Raw genomic sequence first — 14681 nt, 5'->3', positions numbered from 1 at the left:
TAAAGCGAGAAATTGCCGCATCCCTAAAGGATAGCATATATTTGATATTTCTTGCCCTAATAATCTCCAGAAAATTTAAAACTATTCCTCGAGAAGCTGGAATATCGTGTGGCATAATATGTATACAAAATGTGTGACAACCATCATCACTTTGAAGATACCGATGTTGTACATTTTTTCCTTTGACTGGATTTTATCCCACTAGATTTTACCGGCAAGGTTTTAACGAGGCAACGATCTTAGAAATGATGGTCCAAGGGAGAGTGTTATGTAGAAATGAAATAAGTGGCCCACCATTACATCTCCATCTCAAGATTACTCGAGTGAAATCGAGTACTACCTCCTTTGACAGAGTCAAAGATAAGCATGAACCTCATGCTCCTGGTCACAATGACACGAGTACTAAACGTGTCCATCTCATGTCTTATGGACATGCATGAGAAAGGCTATAAATAGCCGATTTTGTAATCATTTTTAGTAACCCGAACACTGTAATAAAACGTTATCAGCACGAATTGCTCGATAACTGTGGTGTGTTCGGTTGACCTATTAGAGGAGACGGACATGCATGAGAAAGGCTATAAATAGCCGATTTTGTAATCATTTTTAGTAACCCGAACACTGTAATAAAAAGTTATCAGCACGAATTGCTCGATAACTGCGGTGTGTTCGGTTGACCTATTAGCACGAATTGCTCGATAACTGCGGTGTGTTCGGTTGACCTATTAGAGAAGACGGGAGCAATATCTATAATTGGCGGAGATGATTATTTTTCCTTCCTCAATTCTTTATATTTTATGTTCATTAAATATGATCTTAACCTAGTACTTACCTGTATTATTTTTGTTGTGGTCAGGATATCATAACGGATTAAAGTTTCGATTTATACGGTTAAATTGAACTTTATCCTAATTAAGGCGCATATATATATCAACGTGATATATATTTTAATTTGTAATTGTTGGTAAGTATGGGACGGTGAGTATCGCAACTCCGTGAACTTTGTCAATTTTCGTTATCATTTTATCATGGTACTAACGGTTTTAATACCGGTAAAGCGAGAAATTGCCGCATCCCTAAAGGATAGCATATATTTGATATTTCTTGCCCTAATAATCTCCAGAAAATTTAAAACTATTCCGCCAGAAGCTGGAATATCGTGTGGCATAATATGGATACAAAATGTGTGACAACCATCATCACTTTGAAGATACCGATGTTGTACTTTTTTTCCTTTGACTGGATTTTATCCCACTAGATTTTACCGGCAAGGTTTTAACGAGACAACGATCTTAGAAATGATGGTCCAAGGGAGAGTGTTATGTAGAAATGAAATAAGTGGCCCACCATTACATCTCCATCTCAAGATTACTCGAGTGAAATCGAGTACTACCTCCTTTGACAGAGTCAAAGATAAGCATGAACCTCATGCTCCTGGTCACAATGACACGAGTACTAAACGTGTCCATCTCATGTCTTATGGACATGCATGAGAAAGGCTATAAATAGCCGATTTTGTAATCATTTTTAGTAACCCGAACACTGTAATAAAACGTTATCAGCACGAATTGCTCGATAACTGCGGTGTGTTCGGTTGACCTATTAGAGGAGACGGGAGCAATATCTATAATTGGCGGAGATGATTATTTTTCCTTCCTCAATTCTTTATGTTTTATGTTCATTAAATATGATCTTAACCTAGTACTTATCTGTATTATTTTTGTTGTGGTCAGGATATCATAACGGATTAAAGTTTCGATTTATACGGTTAAATTGAATTTTATCCTAATTAAGGCGCATATATATATCAACGTGATATATATTTTAATTTGTAATTGTTGGTAAGTATGGGACGGTGAGTATCGCAACTTCGTGAACTTTGTCAATTTTCGTTATCATTTTATTATGGTACTAACGGTTTTAATACCGGTAAAGCGAGAAATTGCTGCATCCCTAAAGGATAGCATATATTTGATATTTCTTGCCCTAATAATCTCCAAAAAATTTAAAACTATTCCTCCAGAAGCTGGAATATCGTGTGGTATAATATGTATACAAAATGTGTGACAACCATCATCACTTTGAAGATACCGATGTTGTACTTTTTTTCCTTTGACTGGATTTTATCCCACTAGATTTTACCGGCAAGATTTTAACGAGACAACGATCTTAGAAATGATGGTCCAAGGGAGAGTGTTATGTAGAAATGAAATAAGTGGCCCACCATTACATCTCCATCTCAAGATTACTCGAGTGAAATCGAGTACTACCTCCTTTGACAGAGTCAAAGATAAGCATGAACCTCATGCTCCTGGTCACAATGACACGAGTACTAAACGTGTCCATCTCATGTCTTATGGACATGCATGAGAAAGGCTATAAATAGCCGATTTTGTAATCATTTTTAGTAACCCGAACACTGTAATAAAACGTTATCAGCACGAATTGCTCGATAACTGCGGTGTGTTCGGTTGACCTATTAGAGGAGACGGGAGCAATATCTATAATTGGCGGAGATGATTATTCTTCCTTCCTCAATTCTTTATGTTTTATGTTCATTAAATATGATCTTAACCTAGTACTTATCTGTATTATTTTTGTTGTGATCAGGATATCATAACGGATTAAAGTTTCGATTTATACGGTTAAATTGAACTTTATCCTAATTAAGGCGCATATATATATCAACGTGATATATATTTTAATTTGTAATTGTTGGTAAGTATTGGACGGTGAGTATCGCAATTTCGTGAACTTTGTCAATTTTCGTTATCATTTTATTATGGTACTAACGGTTTTAATACCGGTAAAGCGAGAAATTGCCGCATCCCTAAAGGATAGCATATATTTGATATTTCTTGCCCTAATAATCTCCAGAAAATTTAAAACTATTCCGCCAGAAGTTGGAATATCGTGTGGCATAATATGGATACAAAATGTGTGACAACCATCATCACTTTGAAGATACCGATGTTGTACTCCTTTTCCTTCGAATGGATTTTATCCCACTGAATTTTAACGGCAAGGTTTTAACGAGGCAAAAATTTTAGAAATGGTGGTTCAAGGAGGAGTGTTATGTAGACATGAAATAAGTGGCCCACCATTACATCTCCATCTCAAGATTACTCGAGTGAAATCGAGTACTACCTCCTTTGACAGAGTCAAAGATAAGCATGAACCTCATGCTCCTGGTCACAATGACACGAGTACTAAACGTGTCTATCTCATGTCTTATGGACATGCATGAGAAAGGCTATAAATAGCCGATTTTGTAATCATTTTTAGTAACCCGAACATTGTAACAAAATGAAAGGAGGAATAGTAATACTAGTTTATAAAAATCCTACATTTATTAATAAACTGACAACAGAATTCAACGTCATATTTATTGATGAACCGATAACACTCTTTCACTGTAAAGGCGGGCTAGCTATATAATCGGGGACATGGAGGCCGAAGGCATCACAATTTTTTTTTGATAGATAAAGGGTTAAATCGACAAGATAATCAGCGTCAACAGCGTATGATGGGCACCGACCCAGAAATCTTCAAAGGGTAAGGCGGGAAAAATTTTAGCACGAGTTGCATGATCAGTGCTTAATGGGGATTTTCCTATAAAACACTAGATACATAAACATGAAAAAATTAAAATGCATAAAGTTAATAATAAAACTTGACTGGGGAATTCTTTTTTATGGTTCATTGAAGGAGAACTAAAAAAATGAAGTGAGAAAGTTTCAAATGATATGGAACACCAAAGGCTAAAATTTGTTTGTGATAAAATCATAATGACTAATCACTTTTTTTTTGGGAGAAGTATTACTGAAACTGTCAGAATGCAAAGAAAAGAAAATCTTCGTGCTATCAATACTGGACATTCCTTGTTTTGAGTTTGGGATAAAAAATCATTGGTACTAGGAATACCTTCTACCAGATTACTTAATTTATCTAATCTAATAAACATAGTTTTAAAAACCCGTAAATCTTCTTCCCAACCGTTGAAAATGGAAGATTTTCTTACCTCCACCTTAACCGCTAGCTTATCTGCCACAGAATTATCTGATATGTGAAAAAATTTGAAACCCAAAAATTATTGCATCCTTCTAAGATTTGCATTGCCTTCTTGATCAGAATCTGATTTCTCCAGTCCATCATTGTTGTCTTTCCTCTGATAAACCACGGAATTCTTTCACAATCTCCCTCCATCCGGAAATGTGTCAAACCTTCATTTTTGGTCGTTTATTTTGCTCCATGCAAGATAGCTACCACCTATGCTTTTTCTGCACTTGCGTCGTAGAATACTCCTGATAGCTGCTCTTTCGTTACCTACATCATCTTCAGAGTTAGTCCAAAACCAGCAAAAACTGTTTCTGAAATCCAAGATGCATCAAAATTTAATTTAAAGGAATGATGTTCAGGTCATTTTCAAGGAACATTTGAATTTTCCAAACTGTATGGCAAGCATTAGCTGTTATGGACTTCTTTTAATTACAACTCCAGAAGTTTAAATGTTTCTGAATTATAATAAAGGTTTGTAATGAAGAAGTCATTTTGTCCTCAAAAATCCAATCACATCTCTCTTTCCAAATAAACCAACATTTGGTAGCATTAATTTCTATCACCTTATCTCCCTGCGATTGCCACTAGTTATAATATACAATGAAATAACTTCTTACAGTATTAGATGTGCCTTCACCAGCAATGGGTGGTAGAATCCACATTGACTTAGCATACCAGCACTCGAAAAACAGGTTATTAACGGTTTCTATTTTATCTTTGCAGAAAATACACTTAATTACGTAATGTACATGTCTACTTTTCAGTTGCAAAGCATCATTTATATATATACATTTCCATGCAAACGGTTTGACTCTTTGAGGTAACTGAGTCTTCCAGAATTTCTTCCAGAACAACTCTGTAGCATTATTTCCTTCATGTTTACCACAAATCCTATCATACAAAGATCTAACAGTATAATTCCATTCCTAGTTAGTTTCCATCTAGGTTTATCCTGATCTAAAGTATCATTCAAGTCCAAAAACAGTTTAATGTTCAGTATGGATTGAGCAATTATATGAGAAAAAGAAGCAATGATGATTTCTTGGTTCCACCGGTTAGTATCTGGATTAATGAGATCCGATACAAATGTTAACTGAGAGTTACATTCGGAACAAATTTTGATCTAGAGTAGTCCATATATTTATGGAATGACCATCCTCACCTCCCAACAAGTATACTTATAAATAAGATTGGCCTCTTGAACAATACAGTTCCACATCCAAGAAGATCCGGTAACTTTTCTAAAGCTTATTATATATATATATATATATATATATATATTTGAACATCTTAACCCATCAAGAATTAGGTTTCAAGATGATTCTCCATGCAATCTTGGCCAACATTTCCCGATTCATTTTTTCCAGCATTCTTAAAACCCAAACTTCCCAATGAGATTGGTTTACACATGAATTTTCCAAATTAATGCAATGTCCTTTGGCACTGGAATCTTTTCGCCACCAAAATTCACGTTGAATAGAGTTTATTCTAGCTATAATTTTTTTAGGGAGTTTAAAATATCCCATTTGGTAAATTGACATTCCAAAAAGGACGGATTAGTTAAGAATCAGTCTACTTGGTTGTCTAAGAATCTTGCTTTTCCATTCTCATATCCTTTCTTTCATTCTACTCACAATGAAGTCAAAAGTTTTCAGTTTAGACTTATCAATAAACAAGGGAACTCCCAGATAGGAATCCTTGATGTCTATTTTCTTCATTTTTAGCATTTTTGACATCATTTTTTTTCCTGTTTACGATGGATTTTTTTACTAAAAAAATTCCTGATTTTTCAAAGTTTACCATTTGTCTAGAAACCATGCTAAACTCATGAAGAGCATTCAGTGGGCTTTAGCAGATTTAAAGCTTAGCCTTTGTGAAGATCAAGCAACCATCCACAAAGAAGAGATGAAAAATTGGTGTATTATTCATGCTGATTTTTAATCCTTTAAAAAAATCTAGAAAAGGCCTCCATACATATTAGAAATAGATAAGTGGGATAATGGATCCCCACTACACCATATGGCATGATTTGAGACATACTGATTTTTGGGACCGAGACGCATATACAATGTCTTTAGTGATTCCACTCATATAAGAATCTCAAATTAAATATATGAATTGCTTTAATTCTTATTTTTCAACTACTCTTACAAATATCTTAAATTTTTTACAAGTGTCTTAACAATTTATAACTTTACAAGACCTTCTAATAACTTGTACATATAATCGTTTCTTTTTTTCATTTTTAGTTTATTTTATTTCCCACAAAACCCCAAAATTTGCCCCTATTCCCAATTTTCTAATCTCTCTCACAATTATTTCCCTCTCATATTCCCCCCCACACACACACACACATATCTATGTCTCACACCAGGTCATTGTGAAATTGAATTCATGTGATTACATTGGTTCCCACCATTTTATTTCCGGTTCCCCAACTATTTTGGGTTTTTTAAACCAATGTTGGAGATTTTTCTGTTTCGATACTCGGTTCTTCACATCTATTTTCTCTCTCCCTTTTTTTTATTTCATTTTCTTCTCTCTTTCTTTCTTATCTCTTCCTCCTATTTCCTTTTTTCTTCAGCTCGAAACACTAGAGAGGAATCAGATAAATCGAGTGGAAAAATCGAGGAAAACTAGATACCAAACCAAAACTAGAAATCAAACCAAAAGTATTAAGCTGATTTGTGATTTTGTAAATCTAAAAGGTGGTATCAAAATCCTGATTTAAAGAATCGAGAGAAATCAATTTCTTTTGTTGATCTTAGCATGAAACCCTCATAAAAAGATTCAATTGAAGGAGTAAGAACCCTAGAAGATCTCTAACCTTAGGTAAGAAATACCCCTTTTATAGATATCGAAATTATTTTGGTTTGTAAATCTTAGAAAATTGATTTCTAATTTTTGTGTTTGAAACTCGCAAAAGAAGATTGAAGTGAAATTTTCAAAAAGCTCAACTTCAAATCCTTGAAGATTCGGGTATAAACTCTAACCCTTACTTGGTTATTTTTCACTCCATATTTTGGAAGTTTTATGCATTTGTTTAGTTGATTCATAGTTGTTAACATATTTTAAAATTTAGAGATGTTTTGTAAAAGGGTCGTCGATTTATGACCTAATTAGGGTCCGGGTCGTAAAAGATGTACTTGATGTGTTAGGGTCCTGAACTAACAAAGACCGCGAGAGTATTGTTCACTCACTTTTTCTAACATAGAACTACGATCTTCTACCATTACTCAGTCGACTAATTAGTCATCAACAAAACAAAATCAACAATTTAAAACATTATAACATTATCTCCATCAACTTTTTTCATCATATACATATGTTTTAATTAATCAATTCAGGTCCAACAATATCAATTGGTTCATACTGAACCAAGTTTCATACAGCACACAAACCTGCTCATGTTTTTATTTAAGCAAGTTGTTCACGCGACTAGTTATTGATCTAATAGGTCATAATCTTGGGCCTTATAGATAATCGTGACGGTTAGAAGAGAAGTTTGAGTTTAGAAAGGATACACAAAGTTATAAGAAATCTGGAAGAGTTTGTAGCGCAGATGTGAACTGTGTCCATCGACGTTAGGTGATTAATGGTTATAAGTTGATAATTGTTAGGGTATAGAATGGATTAATAAACTTGGGTTGTTGTCGAATTGTCATGGCTGCAGGGAAGAAGTTATAAAAGGGGCAGAAAGCACAAAAAAATCACCTCTATATCACCAGTTTTCCGTACATCAAGTGCTTGTGAAAAGTCCCCAACGAGGATTAGGCTATATTATCCTTTAACTGGTTCTTAAGGGTACTTGGGTAAAATAAACAAACGGTCAAAGTCAGTCTACGACCCTAACGCATCAACTACATGTTTCACGACCCAGACCCTAATTAGGCCCTAAAGTTACGACCCTTTTACAAAATATCTCTAAAATTTAATATATGAGCATGGTAGAAGTCTTAGCATAATCAATATCTTATGAGCTTATGAGTTTGTCTTTTTGGTTGGTATTTGATTTATGTTCATATGACTTTGTTTAGTAAGGGAGTATGGAAATCATTTGAAGTTATTGGTTCGATATCGTGTAGCGATTTGTAGCTTCAAACTGTATGATTTGTAGATATTATAATGTCTCAAACATAATCAGTCAAGCATATGGTTTTATCTTATTTCTGAAGTGTTTTTAATTTTCTTATTTTGATGCAAGCTTTGAAGATTTTGATTCTGGTGTGTTATTTATGAGTTTCAACTGAATATCATTGTTTTCTCAGTGGAGATTTGAGTCTTAAAATATGTTTGAAAACTTTCAACTGGTGTTTCTGCTTTAGCTGCTCAGCGTATGTTTAGTTGGTAAAAAAAGGCTTGGTTTGCAGTTAAATCATGCATTTATGCCAGACCTGGTTAATATATGTTTTCACACATATGTGTATGTATCCATTAAACGTGGAAGTACTTTATTGGGTGTGTGGGTACCCTTCTTGCATCTGCCTCTTGGTTATTTCAATGCTTGTTGAAGTGTCAAGTATTATTACCTAGTTGATCACACAGATGTATGTAAAGATATGCAAATAAATCTCTGATAACCTTGTGTGCTCGAGGGACAATGGGATAAAATTATGGACACTTTCTTTATTAGAGGAAAATTAAATTAAGATCTATATTTATAGCCACTACAAGGATTAAGAATATTAGCTTACAAGCCAGGCGCGCACCATTTGATCTTTTGTGTCAAACAATATTCCAGCTACAAATGGAACACTCAAAATATTGGAGATTATGACGGAGGGGAAAGATAACTATTGCTCAATATCCCTCGAAAATGAAGAAATTTCACGTTTCTTCGACGTTTGCAATTGAATATATCGTAACGATATTTTATCCCTTTAGGATCGATAGGGAAATAATCGTTTGGTCATTTTTTAGGTGGTCCCAAGACTGTTGGGTATAACGGGAAAAATCTCCTGTTTGGTCCATATTATTTGAAAATAGTAAATAGTCCAAACTACCCTTCTGTGTTAATTCCTACTTATTTTCTTGTAGAAGTTCATTATGTTTGATGAACTATCAGGCTTTTGTATATTTGAGTTCTTTTTGTTTCATGAAAACTCCACATTTCACTATATTCTATGAACTTCATTACATTTCATTAAAATTCTACAAAGATTTCTTTATTAAGTACACAAAATCGGAGTTCATTTTTTCAAATGAACACACAACAAAAACTTCACTATTATGAATAAAAACAAGAGTTCATTCTTTCAAATGAACACCTAATAAACCCTGTATGAAAAGAAAGTTCATTCTTTCGAATGAACACCTAATAAAACCTCTAGGAAACTGAGTTCATTTTCTCGAATGAACACCCAATCAAAGTTCATAATTATGAAAAAAGAATCAAAGTTCATTTTTCAAAATGAACACCGAATTAAGTTCATTACTATGAACAAAAAATCAGAGTTCGTTCTTTCAAATGAGCACTCAATCAAAATTTCGCAATTATGAACAAAAATTAAAGTTCATTCATCAAAATGAACACCTGTGGAAAACTGACTAATTCAAACCTAGATGAAAGTTCATTCCTTAAGATGAACATCTAATAATTCAAGATACAAAACAGAGTTCATTCTTTAACATGAACACACACACAAACAAAAAAACCCATAAAAAAATCAGAGTTCATTCTGTTTGATGAACTTCGTCGTCTTCGTCATTCTTTAACAGAGTTCGTTCTAATGAATGAACTCTATGAATAATCAGAGTCGATTCTGTTTGATGAACTTTGTCGTCTTCATCATTATTCGACAGAGTTCATTCTAATCAATGAACTTCATCAAAAATCATCGTATTCATCATCTTCAACAACAACAACAACAAACGATGATGGAGACGATGAAGATGACAATAAAAAGTCAAGAACATAGATCCAAGTAATGATAAAGAAGAAGAAAACGATGAAGAAATCAAAGAATTTCAAGGTTTTTTCGTAGATCTGAAACTTTTATTCAAGCCACGAACAACAACATCATCGTCTCTATCATCATATTCAACATCAGCAACATGGAAGAAAAAAAAATACAAAAATCGCCATTCATCATCGTCTTCATCATCAACAGCAGAAAAACGCGTTTAATCATCTTCGTTGTCTTCAAACAACAGAAGAAAAAAAATCCTCATAAATCAATCTTCATCACCTTCATAAAAAAATCTTCATAATCAATCTTCATCGTTTTTAACAGCAACAACAACGGAAACAAAAATCATCCTCATCCACAATCAATCTTCATCATCTTCATAAAAACCCTAGAAAAAATCCTTCATCGTTTGCAAATAAAAACAACAGCAGAAAGAAAAAAAAAAAGAAAGAAGAGAAGGTAGATGTGGAGATGAGATATTTTCTCTTGACTTTTCCTATATAAACGGTCCTAATCTAAAAGGGTATTTCTGCCAATACCAACAATAATTACATCATCCATGACGTCACCTATGACCAAACAATAATTTCTAAGACCAAACAATAATATATATTTTATAAAAGGACCAAACAAATAGTTGACTAGGTCAACTGGACCAAACTCATTCTAATATATTACCTCTAGGACTATATATATTGTATTTTCTGCAAACCAAATCGAATTGGCTTATATGTTTCTTCTAAGAAAGATAAAGAAATCATTTTCGTTATTGAATCGAGAAAAATCCATGGTTTCCGGTAAGAAATAGAAACCAACAATATTGGTAGGAAAAACCAAACTATATTGGCATCTCATATAAGCAATAGATAAAATCAACACCAGTTCGTTTGTACGATTCATGAAAATCGTATCGACGAAGAAAGGAAATAAATGCAGCCATATTAGTCACCGCGTATGGATAATCCACTTTGTGGTTAAACAAATGGTTTCTTGTAAATGAATAGAAACCAAATAAAAAAATCACATGATCTTCATCTAATGGGTGAAAATACCAAACTTGATCTGTCGTAGGTTTTTCAACCATGGACGTGATTAATTACCGTAAAGATAATTAAATTGTGATAGCACCAGATTTTGGTGATTACAGTATCATTCAAAAAATAAAAACTTTAAACCATCTTTTGATGAATTTGTTTTTATTTTCTCTACGAAAAAATTAGAGAAGAAAGAAAATACCGGTTTTTTAGTAATGACAGTTCAAAGAGTGGAATAGAAACCGTAAACGATTAACTGAATTAGGTTTTTCTTTCTTTTTTTCTCTATAAAGGAATCAGAGAAGATAGAAATCAAAATTGCTTTTATAAAGTTGACCACCTGTCATATATGTAAATATAACGATTAACGAAATAAAAAAATATAATAAATACAATCGCGTATTATCAAAAGAAAAAGGAAATTCAATATTTACACTATTACGAGACTTAACCAACAATAGTAATCGCGGTAGTCCTAACCTTGGTCAACAGAGTGACTTGTCTGTTCCCAGTAGCAGTGGGATTATCCGGGGAGGAATTAAGCAAGCCCTGACAAGACAAAAGAATGTTTTTTCCATAGTTTTTTTTTTTGATTTAAGCCATATGTGTGTAAGTTTTATCCTTAAGATAGCCCAATAAAAGAGTCAAGTCCTCCCAATAACCATAGTCTAGTTCCGTCACTGGGGATTATATCAAATGACACTTGTCCACGAGGTGTTAGTAGTGCATAGTTCTTGAGGTCTAACTTTCAACACTCATCTGTAAATGTCCTACGCAATAGTTAGAACTTAGAAGTTTCGAATCATACATGTAACGTTAAAACAAAAAATAAACTACCTCTGTCCCACTATTAAGTGACCTACTCTAAATTTAGTTATAGAGTAGGTCACTTAATAGTGGGATGGAGGAAATAGCCAGCTAGCGTGGGTAAAGAAATAAAATTTCTTTGTGCCCCATTTATGCAGAGATATAAAAATCCATCAATAGTTATCTTTATTTTATGGTTTCAATCTCCCATATTTATAACAAGTGGTTTTAAGTTACAGCTTATTATGCGACGGTTGGTGATTATGCTCCGTATCTAATGCTATGAGCTGATGACATTTGTGTGAAATAGAGAAAGGGCGAAGACGACATAAACTAAAGACACGACAAAAGGAGAAATTCTATTAATCTGTGTAGCATAGACGAACATTAGGGTTTTTTCTCCAAGCGATTTTCTAGGGTGTTTTCTTGTCAGTGATTTCTTCAAGTGATTAGGGTACTTTCTCTCGGCCGAGATCACACGTACTGAGTGAAAGAGCGATGACGTGGTATCGATTTCTCAAAGAGATTTTTTAGGTTTTATTTTCTTCGTGCATCCATAGCGGCGGCGAGTTCTCAACCCCTCTTTAGTCTCATCCTATGAATAATAGTGAGATTTCATAAAAAATTCCACCAACCAATCATGTTTTAAAGGATTTCCCCCCTTTGATTTCTTCTTCTGTTGGTGGTTCACCCAATCGGATGAGAATTCCTATCTCAGATCTGCGTTAATCTTTCATGGGTATGATCTATGTAAACTGTTTAAGCAACAACAATTAAACACCCTCTAGATCAAAGTTGTATTTTGATGAAGCAAAGATGATTGACGGAAAATCAACTGCTTGTTTCACTTCAGGTGAACTCAAATCTCATATCTCAGTTTGTGAATCTTATGTTGTAGGCTATGTTCTGGGAAAGATACTTCATTTTTCACTAAGTGAAGGAAAGTTTAAAAACTCAGTGGAATCTTAAAGTTGACTTCTCCATGACCATCCATGGTAAAAAAATCATTTTTGTTTAAATTTTCTCAAGAAGAAGTTTTAGAATTGGGTTTAATGTCGTCGGAAAAAAATCTCTTTTTTATTCAACCTTGGAAAAAAACATTGAATCCATTACCTCATTCAATGTCTGGATAAATCTAAGACTGTGTTTGATACCAGAAAAAGGAAACAATTCCATGGAATCAGTTTCCTAGGGAGGCAAGGAAAGACTTTCCATAGAATCCACATAATTGAGTTTAAAACACACTTTAGACCACCCTTTTATTTCAATTCCATGGAAACATATTTTTGACCAAACGACCCAAAACACTCTATTTCCATGGAATTAAGTCTTATCAAACACAACCCAAGGCAGGTTCCTCTACATCTCTAGAATAAACTTGGTCTGTCTAGAGTTGCAAACATTGTTGGTACCTCGATAATGGCTGACATACATACAACTATGAACACTAGGATTGCTTATGCAAGGGATTTAGTTGAAATTTCAATCGACTTCTCTTTCCTTACTGGATTTCCAGTCCAAATTGATAATGTAAAATCAGTTGTTAAGGCTGAATACCCATGGAGACTTGCCTCTTGATCTCACTGCAAGAGTTTTGGGCATTCAAATGCTAAGTGTAGTTTAATTCCCACAGTTAAGGTCTCTTCTAAACGGGTTCCTAAACCTTAGGAAAAATGAAATTGTTTTACCTTCTTCTTCAACTCCATTAATTTCTGCAGGGATTGCTTCTCAAAGAAATACATTTGTGATTGATAACGCTGGGGAGAAAGAAGAGGCGACTCAAATTCGAGTTGAACAAATCCCTTTGATAGATGATTCGATAGATTCTCAGATCATAAACTCTATCTAAGATGGAAGAGTGTTAGATGGTGCCTTGTTATCTAAGGTGAATGGTATTGGGTCTCAATCTTCAGCACTGAAATTGACTTATGCTAGAAAACATAATCATTAAGCAAAACAGAGAAAAGTCAATGCAAGTGGATACTTGTTTTTTAAACGTCTTCGATGTGTTGTTTCAAGAAGATGAAAGTCCAAATGAAGAAGTGGTTTCACGAGCCTATTGCAACTAAAAATGGTGAAATTTCTGAAATTGATGTTGGGAAGGTAATTGCAAGTGAAGTTTCAACTTAACCTATTCCAGTCAGGAGGAGGAGTCTTTAAAGCTCCAGAATGTGATACAGTCAACAACGTGGTTGTTCAGATGAAGATATGGAAGTAGAAAATGTCAAACCTCTTGATATTATTCCCCATAGAACATCATTGACCAATTCTCAACAAGTAGAAAATATTCGCAAGTTTGCTGCTCTTTTAGGAGCACCCAGTGGGTGTTTGAAAGAGGGAGCAAGAAAAAAATTTGGTGAGTTATTGAGAAATATCAGAAAACTAATAAAGAGAGGGAAATTGAGAAATTAGGCTGGAAAAGTAATCTTACTAATGAACAGCTTGGAAGGGGCCAAAGGAGAAACTATTTTATTTTATCGTCTGATGATATTGTTGCTTTGTTATCGTTTGAGCTTAACATTTGGATCTTTTTCACACTGTTAAGTGACTTTACCTTTATGTATGTTTCATTTTTCTTTTATTGATATATTAATTTTTCTTCTAAAAAAAAAAGAACAAAAAAAAGCCGAACATTAATTTATATAGATAAATGCTTAAAAGAATTAAGTCCACAAGGAATATACGGTGAATTGTTTTTTCTTTTTATTTATCTATCAAACTCGAAGAATTCAGAAACATAATGTAGTAAATATCCAAAAAAAAAGAACAATATATATTATACCGGTCCGCGAGTTGTAACCCCAAAGGTATCACTATCCATCCATAAAAAATACGTCAAAGCAAAGGTAACACAAAAACCTCAAAAAACAAA

At 33.8% G+C, this 14681-nt stretch overlaps 1 long non-coding RNA gene across 1 annotated transcript; it reads left to right on the top strand.

The window, feature by feature from the left end:
- Nucleotides 1-12157: 12157 nt before the first annotated feature.
- On the top strand, nt 12158-14346 carry LOC113326549. Its single transcript, XR_003348382.1, has 2 exons — nt 12158-12662; nt 13528-14346. It is a non-coding gene; the product is annotated as an uncharacterized LOC113326549 (long non-coding RNA).
- The last annotated feature ends 335 nt before the right edge of the window (nt 14347-14681 follow it).

The sequence above is a fragment of the Papaver somniferum genome, unplaced genomic scaffold, assembly GCF_003573695.1.
Source record: "Papaver somniferum cultivar HN1 unplaced genomic scaffold, ASM357369v1 unplaced-scaffold_10, whole genome shotgun sequence".
Lineage (NCBI taxonomy): Eukaryota > Viridiplantae > Streptophyta > Magnoliopsida > Ranunculales > Papaveraceae > Papaver > Papaver somniferum.
Note: the sequence above shows the minus strand (reverse complement) of the source record. Positions and strands in the feature narration are given on the sequence as shown.